The sequence below is a fragment of the Miscanthus floridulus genome, chromosome 8 (assembly GCF_019320115.1).
Source record: "Miscanthus floridulus cultivar M001 chromosome 8, ASM1932011v1, whole genome shotgun sequence".
In the NCBI taxonomy this organism is placed as follows: Eukaryota; Viridiplantae; Streptophyta; class Magnoliopsida; order Poales; family Poaceae; genus Miscanthus; species Miscanthus floridulus.
Genome location: NC_089587.1, coordinates 12,939,863 through 12,951,146, shown reverse-complemented (window position 1 = coordinate 12,951,146; position 11,284 = coordinate 12,939,863). Strand labels below are relative to the sequence as shown.

At 48.7% G+C, this 11,284-nt stretch overlaps 1 long non-coding RNA gene across 1 annotated transcript; it reads right to left on the bottom strand.

Annotated features, from left to right (window-relative positions):
- Window positions 1-303: 303 nt before the first annotated feature.
- Window positions 304-10,792, bottom strand: LOC136471133 (uncharacterized). Its single transcript, XR_010761934.1, has 7 exons — window positions 10,648-10,792; window positions 10,477-10,570; window positions 10,276-10,367; window positions 8,202-8,379; window positions 1,233-1,302; window positions 1,068-1,123; window positions 304-622 (listed from the first exon to the last, which is right to left on the bottom strand). It is a non-coding gene; the product is annotated as an uncharacterized lncRNA (long non-coding RNA).
- Between the last annotated feature and the right edge of the window lie 492 nt (window positions 10,793-11,284).

Sequence of the window (11,284 nt, the reverse complement as noted above, 5' to 3'; positions counted from 1 at the left end):
TACCGTGTAATTCTAAAAAAAAGAAAGTAGAAGGCGAATCTACATGTGGTACGGCGAAGCTAGAGAGGATGTGCACAACCTCACGCATGGTGGGCCATGCCTGGCTGTTCTCGGCATGGTGGGCCGTGCCTGGCTGTTCTCGCGGACGCACGATATGCCCGCCCTGAAGAGGCGGGCTCTGGCGGTTGGTCAGCCACGGCCAGGACTGCCGCCGTGTCCCTGTTAGAATAAACCAGTAGTATAGGGCGTGCGCCATCGCGCGCGTACGTGGACATAGGAAAGACTTTAAAGATGGAGAAAATGTGCTAGATATATAGACTGCAATATAAGTAATAAGGTAGGTAGATATACATATATCCAGGATGTGCATATTACGTATGTTGTTCAAGGCTGCAAAGAGGATGGTGCATAGGCATATACTATATGTGCTGGTACACGCTTTATACATTCGATGGTCTGTATATTACATTAGGTAGAACTGCATAGTTATTGATGGCTTGATGCTGCTCTATTAGTATTTTGGTTCACGATCAAAAAGGTCACTGGTGAATGAGGCTGTGCTTTGGTTCCTAGGAAACTGAACCTTGGAATCCCAAAGCGTAGATCGTTGCAAGCTCGCACCCTGCAGTGAATAAAAAGCATGCCAATTAAGAAGCAGGAATTGTGTCGATAATACGTATGAAACAACAAGGTAACAGAAGACATACGGCTTAGGGAAAAGGGAAGCAGTAGCAGAGCAAGTGGTTTGGAGATAAATCAAGCTGACAAACAATGCAGCACCAGAACCAGATGGAAACAGACAGGGAAGAAAGAAGAACAAATCCCTAAATCTAGAAGCGACAAATCACTGCAACGGCAATGAACTTGTCCTAGGATGCAACCAAAACCAACTGTAGCAGTTCAAAAATTAGATTTAGTAGGACAACTGGTGGACATGGAAAAATGAAGCCACAAAATATGATTCCATCTTGCAAATCAGGAAGATCGGTAAAACGAAGCACTAAAATATGAAACCAAAACCCATATGAAAGCAGTCCATTAATCGATACTGCAGAAAGGTCCATTACCTTTATTATAACCAGAGAAGAACGAACACATCAGCATCAGTGTCCACACCTAGAGACTGCAACGGATAAAATTAAATTCAATCAACCGAGCCCAAGCAGCCATGTCAAATATAGCATATCTGAAATCGAAAATAAGAAACAGTAGGCCGAAAATAAGGTTCTCACCAAAACAGGAGACCGTCTCTAAACACTGCTTGCTCAGTGAATCGCTGTGAAATACCGCCTTTTGACTGCACTGCAAGGAGCAAAGAAATTAGTGGTGGAACTGATTGGATAGGAACGCTGCAATTAAAATTGGGCTAGCATTGTTTAAGGGCCTGTAATTTCGATCGTGGAGCCAACAAGCTAACAACCAGTCACTCCAATACATAGGGAACATTAGTAATACAGGCAACATAATTATGGTCAGGTTTTGTCAACCAATATACAGGCCATCTAGAGCCGGTAGCTATTAACTGTGGTGACCAGAAGATAGCTGAAAATTATTAATTATATATTTTAAACTTATGGTAAGCTTGAGTTGTCTATGTAGGGAGGCTATGATCCTACCTTCTATGTAGACCATAATGCACAAGGTTAAAGTGTTTAGAGATTTATTGAAGCTGGTATACCGCCCGGGGATAAAGCGGTAAGGTTACAACAAAATTTGGGAGAGCTGATTTTTTTTTCACGTCAGACTGAACAATGGAATCCCTCTGCTTTGTCTTGGAAAAGTAACCACACAGTGATACAGGAAGTGTAAAAACATGATGGTACCTCAGTCAGATGGTATGGAAACTAAAATGATCCAGGGAAAATTAATTAATACTGAGGCTGCTGCACAAACATGGACACCTTGATGAGGCCAATGTCCTTGGCACTCAGGTGGAAGCACTGCCTGCACCACATAAGGCCACACTTCCTGATGAGTCCACGAGGGACCCGGATTCGAAAACAGAAGCATATTGAGAGAAACAAGGCTATTTCGTCGTATTGTAAAATATACTCTTTTTACATGTAGGTAAAAAGTGGTCCATTTTAGATATTTTTTTAATAAATCAGTTCAGCAGATATTAATTCCCTGACAATGCAACGTTTCTGGTAGGCAGTGAATGACACCCTACGGTTGAGCAAGGCACTATTAGACTACTGAGTTGTTATGATCATACTCCAAGATTAGTTACAGAAGGCATTGAGCTAACCACGATCATACTCCAAGATTAATTATAGAAGGCATTGAGCTAACCAAAAACAGGCTAATTTCATGAGAGGTGATCCAAACAAACAAAAAAAAACGGCTATCCAAAAACCTTTGCATACACCCTCGCTAACAGGCTGTGCCATGAAAAATTAATCTAGGTAGCAGCCACTCATCCAAAAGGACAAACATATTGTTTGAAGGATGACACATGTAGGTTCACTTACTGTGATGGTAGTTCCTATACCTTATTTTCAATTCTGTCTCTAGCATTCTCTCTTCTTCGTTACTAAGAGTGTTTTCACTACATGCAGAGGATTAAACTTCTTTTGTTGTTGTACTGGGCCACGACGTGCTGCAAAGAATGTTAAGTAATCTGCTGCTCCCTTGTGTGAACGCGCAGCAGGGGCAGAAGGTGGCGAAAGGGCTCCCTGTTGTGCACTGTAGCCGCTGCAGGGGCAGGTGTCGAACGGCTCTCCTACCACACTGTAGCCACAGCAGGGGTAGGGGTCAAAGTCAGCCCTGCTATCATATCTAGTCACTATAGCAGCATGACAGCCTGACATGTCTGTGTACTATGATTAGATGGATAGAGTTGTATATATAGTTTGCCACTGCAACTCAGTAAGGGAGCGAGTTCAGTTTTGCCATCTACTTTGCAGAGCTCCGGCCAACGTTGGTTCTTGTGCTGTGTGTGCGTGCTCTGTTCTCCCTCTCTTCTTCTACCTCTAGTCATAGTGTGTGGTCGGCAACACCGGTGAGTGGTCGGCTCAGCTGTGCCAGAGATCTAGGGGCCAATAAGTGGTATCGCAGTCGTACAAGCGCCGTCGCCGGACTAACCGCTGGCGATGACGGATGGTTTGGAGATGGGCGACAACAGCAGCGCTGCTGTGGCTGCCCAGCCACGACAGGATGTCGTTGTGTGCACGGTGAGAGAGGTCAGCAGCACCAGTTGGCCGACGCTGACTCGCACAAACTATGGCGAGTGGACGGTGACCATGAAGATCAAGCTTAGAGCCCGATGGCTCTGGAATGCTATTGACAAGGGCACCGACAATGAAAAAGGCGACATGTCAGCGTTGGAGGCTATCCTCACTGCTATGCCAGCAGAGTATAGGGAGCCGTTGGGGTTGAAGAGCTCTGCTAAGGAGGCGTGGGAGGCCATTGCGGCGATGCGCGTCGGTTCCGATCGGGCAAAGAAGGCGACGGCCCAGCTGCTGAAGCAGGAGTACGCCAACCTTAAGTTCAAGGATGGTGAGGCGGTGGAGGATTTCTCCCTCTACCTGCAGACGCTCATCAGCAAGCTGCGGAGCCACGGTGTCACCATCAACGAAGAAGAGGCGATCTCCAAGTACCTCCACTTCGTGCCGGCGAAGTACATCCATATTGCTCTCTCCATAGAGACAATGCTGGACTTATCCACCCTCATAATTGAGGATGTGACAGGTCATATGTGGGCGGTGGATGAGCGCATGGAGCCGGCCATAGCATCGAAGGACAGCGGCAAGCTGCTGCTGACAGAGGAGGAATGGGCCGCCCAGAGGAACTCCGGGGAAGCCTCCTCCAGCCGCGGTGGTGATGGAAAGCGCCGCGTCAAGGCTTCTTCGGAGAAGAAGAAGAAGAAGAAGGTCAACCCCAATGCTTGCCAGCGCTGAGAGAAGACGGGTCATTGGGCAAAGGAGTGCCCAAATCGCAAGCAGGATAAGAAGCCTGAGGCTCATCTGGCGTAGGCTGATGATAATGAGGCCACTCTCCTGATGGTGATGTTCTATGCACTGCACGACGTTGAGGCCAAAGGGAAGGGAGAGGTGATGGCGGTGAAAGAGCCTGGGAAGGCTCTAAAAGCTATCTACCTCGACGAACCGCGTGCCCAAGTCCACCTCGAATGTGTGGGCGGCGAGCAAGAGCAGCGGGGGTACCTGGACTCTAGCGCCAGCAACCACATGACAGGCTCTAAGGCAGCCTTCTCCGAGCTCGACGACGATGTGACCGACACGATGAAGTTCGGTGATGGCTCAAGGGTGGTGATCCGAGGGCGCGAAACCATCATCTTCAGGTGCCAGAACAGCAAGCACCACGTGCTAATGGATGTGTATTACATCTCGTAGTTGCGTTCAAGCATCATCAGCATTGGCCAGCTGGATGAGCGTGGCAGCGAGGTACTGATCAAGGACGGCGTCCTCAGGATTAAGGACTAGGAACAATGCCTTCTTGCCAAGATGAAGAGGTCCCAGAACCGGCTATACCTGCTCGACTTGAAGGTGGAGCAGCCGGTGTGCCTAGCAGCATGGCACACCGAGGAGCCGTGGCTGTGGCATGCCCGGTTCGGCCATTTCAGCTTCGACGTGCTCGGTCGGCTAGAGAAGATGGTCCAAGGGCTGCCCCACATCAAGCACGGAGATGAGCTGTGTGACAGCTGCCTGGCCGGGAAGCAGAGGAGGCTGCCATTCCTAAAGGCGGCCAAGTATCGCGCGGTGGACGCTCTCGAGCTCATCCACGGCGATCTCTGTGGGCCAATCATGTCAGCCACAAACGGTGGTCGACGATACTTTCTCCTGCTTGTGGATGATTACCATCGCTATATGTGGCTGTCACTCCTGACGAGCAAGGACGAGGCGGCGGAGACAATCAAGAAGTTCAAGGCGTGCACGGAGGTGGAGAGCGGCAAGAAGCTATGCGTGCTGTGGACTGATCGGGACGATGAATTCACTTCGGTGGAGTTCACTGTGTACTGCGTGGATCAGGGTGTGGTGCGACACCACACTATGCCATACTCACCACAGCATAATGGCATGGTGGAGCAGCGGAACCAGACAGTGGTCGGCATGGCTCGATCTATGATGAAGGCCAAGAGCATGCCGGCAAGGTTCTAGGGTGAGGCGGTGACCACAGCGGTGTTCATCCTCAACCGCGCGCCCACCAAGGCCCTGGAGGGCAAGACGCCGTTCGAAGCTTGGTATGGGCGCAAGCCGAGCGTGTCCTTCATCTAGACATTCGACTGCATCGGTCACGTCAAGAAGACGAAGCCGGTCCTCACCAAGCTAGAGGACAGGAGCACACCGATGGTGCTCCTAGGCTACGTAGAAGGTACCAAGGCATACTGGCTCTACGACCCACACAGAGGCAAGGTGCTTGTCTCGCGTGACGTCGTGTTCGACGAGAAGGTGACCTAGGACTAGGACAGTCTAGGCACGGGGGAAGCAGGTGGCTTCACCAGCACTTTCGTCATTGAGCACTTGGTCATCCACGGTGGTGGAGACGCTGGAGAGGAGGTACCGACCACTCCAGCAACAAAGTTGAGCACTCCTGGGGTGGTGTTAAGCACTCTAGGAGGGGTGCCGAGCACTCCAGAAGTGGTGTCGAGCAGTCCTGCAGTGGTGCCGACCACTCTAGGACGGGTGCTGAATGCTTCCGTAGCGGAGCCGAGAGGTCTTGCAGTGGTGCCGACCACTCCAAGACTGGTGCTGAGCACCCCTGCAGTGGTGCCGACCACTCCAGGAGTGGTGACGAGCGGTCCAGGAGTAGTGCCGAGCACTGCAGCCAGGGTGCCGAGCACTCCAGGTGCTGTGCCAAGCACTCCAGCAGAATAGGGAACTCCATCGACGCTGATCGAGTTCGCCTCACCTCCAAGCGACATCACTGAGTTCGTGGATGCCTTCCACGTTGGTGAGAAGGTGCGGTTCCACAGGTTGGACGACATCATCAGCGACACAGGGCCCTCAGGCCTGGCGGGTCGGCTGCTCAATGACCCAAAGTTGATTCTCATCAGTGTAGAGGAACCACCAACGTTTGCGCTGGCCGAGCGCGATGCAAATTGGAGACGGGCGATGCTGGAAGAGATGAAGGCGATCGAGGAAAACAAGATGTGGGAGCTCGTCGATCAACCTCCAGGATGCCATTCGATCGGCCTGAAGTGGGTGTACAAGGTCAAACGGACGAGCGCGTCGCCATTGTCAAGCACAAGGCGCGCTTCATCGCTCGAGGCTTTGTCTAGCGTGAGGGCATCGACTTTGAGGAAGTCTTTGCACCGGTAGCGCGCATGAAGTCTGTCTGACTGCTTTTGGCTTTGGCAGCAGCGAAGGACTAGCGCGTCCATCACCTGGACGTAAAATCGGCCTTCCTCAATGGTGAGCTGGCGGAAACAGTCTTCGTTAGACAACCTCTGAGTTTTGCCATCAAGGGAGCGGTGCACAGGGTACTCTGACTGCGCAAGGCGCTCTACGGGCTGCGGTAGGCCCCACGAGCGTGGAACGCCAAGCTTGACTCCACGTTGGGCGAGCTTGGGTTCACACGGTGCGCAACCGAGCACGCGCTCTACATGCTGCAATGGGGGAAGGAGGAGCTCATTGTCAGCATGTATGTGGATGACTTGATTGTCAGCGGTGCGTGTGCGGAGGACATCGACAGCTTCAAACGTGAGATGGTGGCTCATTTTCGAATGAGCGATCTCAGCGCGCTCTCCTACTACCTCAGCATCAAGGTGAGATAGGGGAAGGAGGCGCTCACGCTCGGGCAGAGCGCGTACGCCTCGAAGCTGTTGGAGCGGAGCGGCATGGCTGAGTGCAAGTCGTACATGACTCCGATGGAGGAGCGACTGAAGCTGACGAAGGCTAGTACCACGGCGAAGGTAGATACAACACTCTACTGGAGCATCATAGGCGGTCTGCGCTACCTAGTCCACATGAGGCCGGACATTATGTTCGCCGTGGGCTACGTCAACCGCTTCATGGAGGATCCCCGAGAGGATCACTGGGTTGCGGTGAAGCGGCTGCTGCGCTACGTCAAGGGGACAGTGGATCATCTTCCCCAAGACCGGCGGTAGTAGGCTACAACCCATTGTGTTCAGCGATGCAGACATGGCGGGGGACATCTACGGACGGCGGAGCACCTCTGACGTGCTCGTTTTCCTCGGACCGGCTCCAATCTCATGGCTATCGCTGAAACAGAAGGTGGTGGCGCTGTCCACGTGCGAGGCAGAGTACGTGGCGGCGGCCACAGCGGCGTGCCAAGCTGTGTGGCTACGCCGGCTGCTGGGTGAGCTGACCGGTGTAGAAGCTCACCCACCAGCACTGATGGTGGATAACCAGCCCGCCATCGCCCTCACGAAGAATCCGGTTCTCCACGACCGGAGCAAGCACATCGATGTCAAGTTCCACTTCCTCAGGGACTATATCGATGGAGTGCAGATCGTCATCGAGTTCGTCGAAACTGGTCGGCAACTCGTGGACGTCCTCACCAAGCCGCTCGATCGTCTTCGGTTCACGGAGCTGAAGAAGATGATCGGCATGGAGGGGGTTCTAGGGTTAGCAGCAGGATTAGGGGAAGAATTGCTAAGTAATCTGCTGCTCCCTTGTGTGAACGCGCAGCAGGGGCAGGCGGTGCCAAAAGGGCTCCCTGTTGTGCCACTGTAGCCGCTGTAGGGGCAGGCGCCAAAGTCAGTCCTGCTGTCACATCTAGTCACTATAGCAGCATGGCAGCCTGACATGTCTGTGTACTAGGATTAGATGGGTAGAGTTGTATATATAGTTTGCCACTGCAACTTAGTAAAGAGAGCGAGTTCAGTTTTGCCATCTACTCTGCGAAGCTCCAGCCAACGCTGGTGCTTGTGTTGTGTGTGTGCGTGCTCTGTTCTCCCTCCCTTCTTCTTCCTCTAGCCATAGTGTGTGGTCGACAACGATAGTGTGTGGTCGGCAACGCCGGTGAGCGGTCGGCTCACCCGTGCCGGAGATCTAGGGGCCAACAAAGAAACCATAATAGAGAAATAAATTAAATAGGTCAAAGCAAGGTGGGATGCTAAGGTGGATCAATACAAAAAGTAACATCATAGCAAGTGTCATATATAGTAACAATGTGGTTTTGAACCCATAATGCAGAAAGCAGGTTGTTAGTCCTATCATCAAAGCAAGTGTCGTATACAGTCTAAATTAGAAGAAGTGTCAGCTAATTATGTTTGTTACCTAACAGGGAAGACCTATGCGGAGCTGTAGCAATGCCACAATTTTGATGGAAAGGATGAAGGAGCTTAATACTTTTTTCTTCCCCTGCAGCATGAGGCAGGGCATTATTTGGCCAGTCTTCACATGGCATGGCCAACAATTATTTTCTTTCTTGCTTTTTGTTCAAGGCATTAGATATCTGCAAAGAGGCCAACTGCAGTATTAGATCTTGCGTGTTTAGGAAAGGTTAGAGGCAACTTTTTATATAAGGAAAAAAGTATTGGATGAAGTGGCAATTGGTATCGCGACAGTAAAGCCAGTATTATTTGAAAGCCTTCTCTTGTGCTGAACACAACGTTTTTGATAATAATATACGTATACATGCATCAACCAAAGTATGCATCTAATAAATCTTGGGAACCGCATACTTGTCTGCGAAATGCTTTGATGCCAATCTATTCTAGGAAGAAACAATCTGCAGCAAGGAAGCATTATTAAACATGTAAATCATCAGTTAAGTTGTCCTGTGTAGAGGTGTGGTGAACTGGCATTTCATCAGAGTATAGTGGTTGTTTCTCTAACGTAAGTACTCTTCCTAGATGGTATGTAGTATGTCCATATTAATTAGAGGCAAAACATGTACTCCCAACTCTGTTAATCAAACCAAAGTCCATGGTTACAAAAGCAAAGGAGAAAATTGTGCACTAACATAATTTGACTAATCACAGCGCTAGTTGGAGAGCCCAGCTGATCAGACCAGCCTACTGTATTCCTGGATGTTTCATCCCTATAGCGTTTGAACTACCTTCATGTGCGAGAAAAGGTTTCATGCTACGTTGTGAAAACAACAGTTAATTGAGGATAATAGAAGGGACTATATTTATTTATAAAGGGCTCGCTGCAGTCACACATGGATTAGCAAGCAAAAAACAACAGGGCTATAAATCCAAAACAACAGCATTTATCTTCAGAGTTTCAGGGAACATGTATCAAAATTCTTCCTCACAATAATGGTATAGTTTGTTTACATACAAAGACTATGGCACTGACTGTGACATAAATAACTAATCAGATCATGTGTGCTATCTGAAGTATTAACATGCAGGATCAGAAAGTGAGAAACCACTTGCCAAAGTCGTGTTGCTAACAAAGGTCTAGTCTCAGTGCAAAACCACTTACCAAAGTGAGAAACCAGCAGTTAGTGTAAAAGCAAAGCAACAACTATGCACAAGAAAGAAATGCAGGACACCTCTACCTCGCAGAGGCAGGGGCAACAAAGAATATACCCATGGTAGCAAATAACATGTCTAAAATAGCAGGTAAACAGGGGCACCAAGATAACTGGCAATTCCAACACGGGTAGAACTAACCATGCACATAAAACACTGGAAGGGGATGGTTCTGAAAAAGGGTGATGACTATGGAAAATAGGCACGTGCGCATAAAACATAACACATATTTCAATATGAAGAAACTAATAAAAGCATATCACTCTGGCATCGGTAATCTGGCTACTGGCTGGGAAGAATGTTTTTTAAAGCAAAATATCTTACCAGCTGTAGTACTATCTAGACATTTTAAATAGTGCATAAAGATAAGGCCGAAGAGCTATAAATAGCCGATCAAACAAACTGAGCTCTGTGCAAATATAGTACCATTCGTCGATACAAACTAACTATTCCCGTAAGAGAAAGGAAACATTGTTGAGACATAGTTGAGCAATGAACACAATCCAATGGGACAAAATACGTAGGCTCGATAGAAAAGTTTTTTTTAAAATACTAATCATTCAGCTAATAGAATAATAAGGCCCTAAATGCTCTAAGCAATTACTCTTTTAAATAAAAGATAGGAAAGGCACCCTAAACATAACACATAAACTGCATATCTATCTTAATGGTGCACGGATAGTAATTAAACCAAATAAAAAAGATGAGGCACCCAAAAAAAATTACACATCTATCTATCTCTACCTCGTTACCCTTTGTCCCACAAATTGGGAAAGAAGTATGTGTCGCAAATATAAGAATGGTGAACTCAGATACAAATTCAATAATAGATTTCATAGGTTAAATCCACACAACATCCAACTTACTGTTATGGCGATGATAGTATAGTGGTGGATGTGACACCATTAAGCTTCATGAACTCCACTGCATTCATCAACTACTGCATTCATCAACTCCACTGCAGGAACAAGAAAGGAGAGAGAGCAGAACATCATCTATGAAATTAAACTATAAGTGTAACAAATCGATAAAAAGCAAAAAATCGAACAAAAAAAAATTAACATTACCTAGGTAAAAATCGGACAAAAACAACCTTTAACCCTAGACAGGTCACAGAGATGGCGCTAGGCTCCCATGACGGGTCGCCGTGGCCGGAGCGGCCTGCCAGATCCATGAATGGAATCGAGGAAAATGTAAGAAAACAAGAATCAAACAATGGAGAGAACCGACGAGGTTACCTGGCCATGAAATCATCGATTAGGGTATGGCTGAGGAGGAGTCCTTCAGGAGGGATGGAGCAATGGCGTCGATGGCCGAGCACGGCGGTGGCGTCGGAGGTGGGAAGGTGGCGATGTCGCCGATGAACCGATGCTCCGTAGGGCAGGACGTACGGTGATGTCATGGCTTAGGGGGAGTTTGTTAGAATAAACCATGCCATGTTCGTCGTGGTGTGTACGGCTGCATGCAAGTGTGCATGCGCTGGTGTGCTTCGAGCCGATGTTGGCCAGGTCTTCGACGTTCGGCGAAGAAGGCTGGAACATGCATGCGCGCCAAGTCTACAATCAAGCTGGAGACTGATTCTTGTGGAGAGTAATGGCTCATGGCCCAAGTCTGTGGTCAAGATGGAGACCTATTCTTGTGGAGAGAGCAGCGGCTCGTGGCCAGGATGAAACGACCTGATTTCCGCGAAGGGAAATCCATAGAGTCGAAGTGTAATAAGACCGTTGTAGATCATATTACCCAAATTCCAGTCAAATATCACATCCATACAATGTAATATCAGAGTACAAATAGTGCGGAATTACATAAATTATTACATCGCCGCATTGGCGGAATCAAAAGTAGCATTCATTCAGAACAGCTTGAAGATAAGAT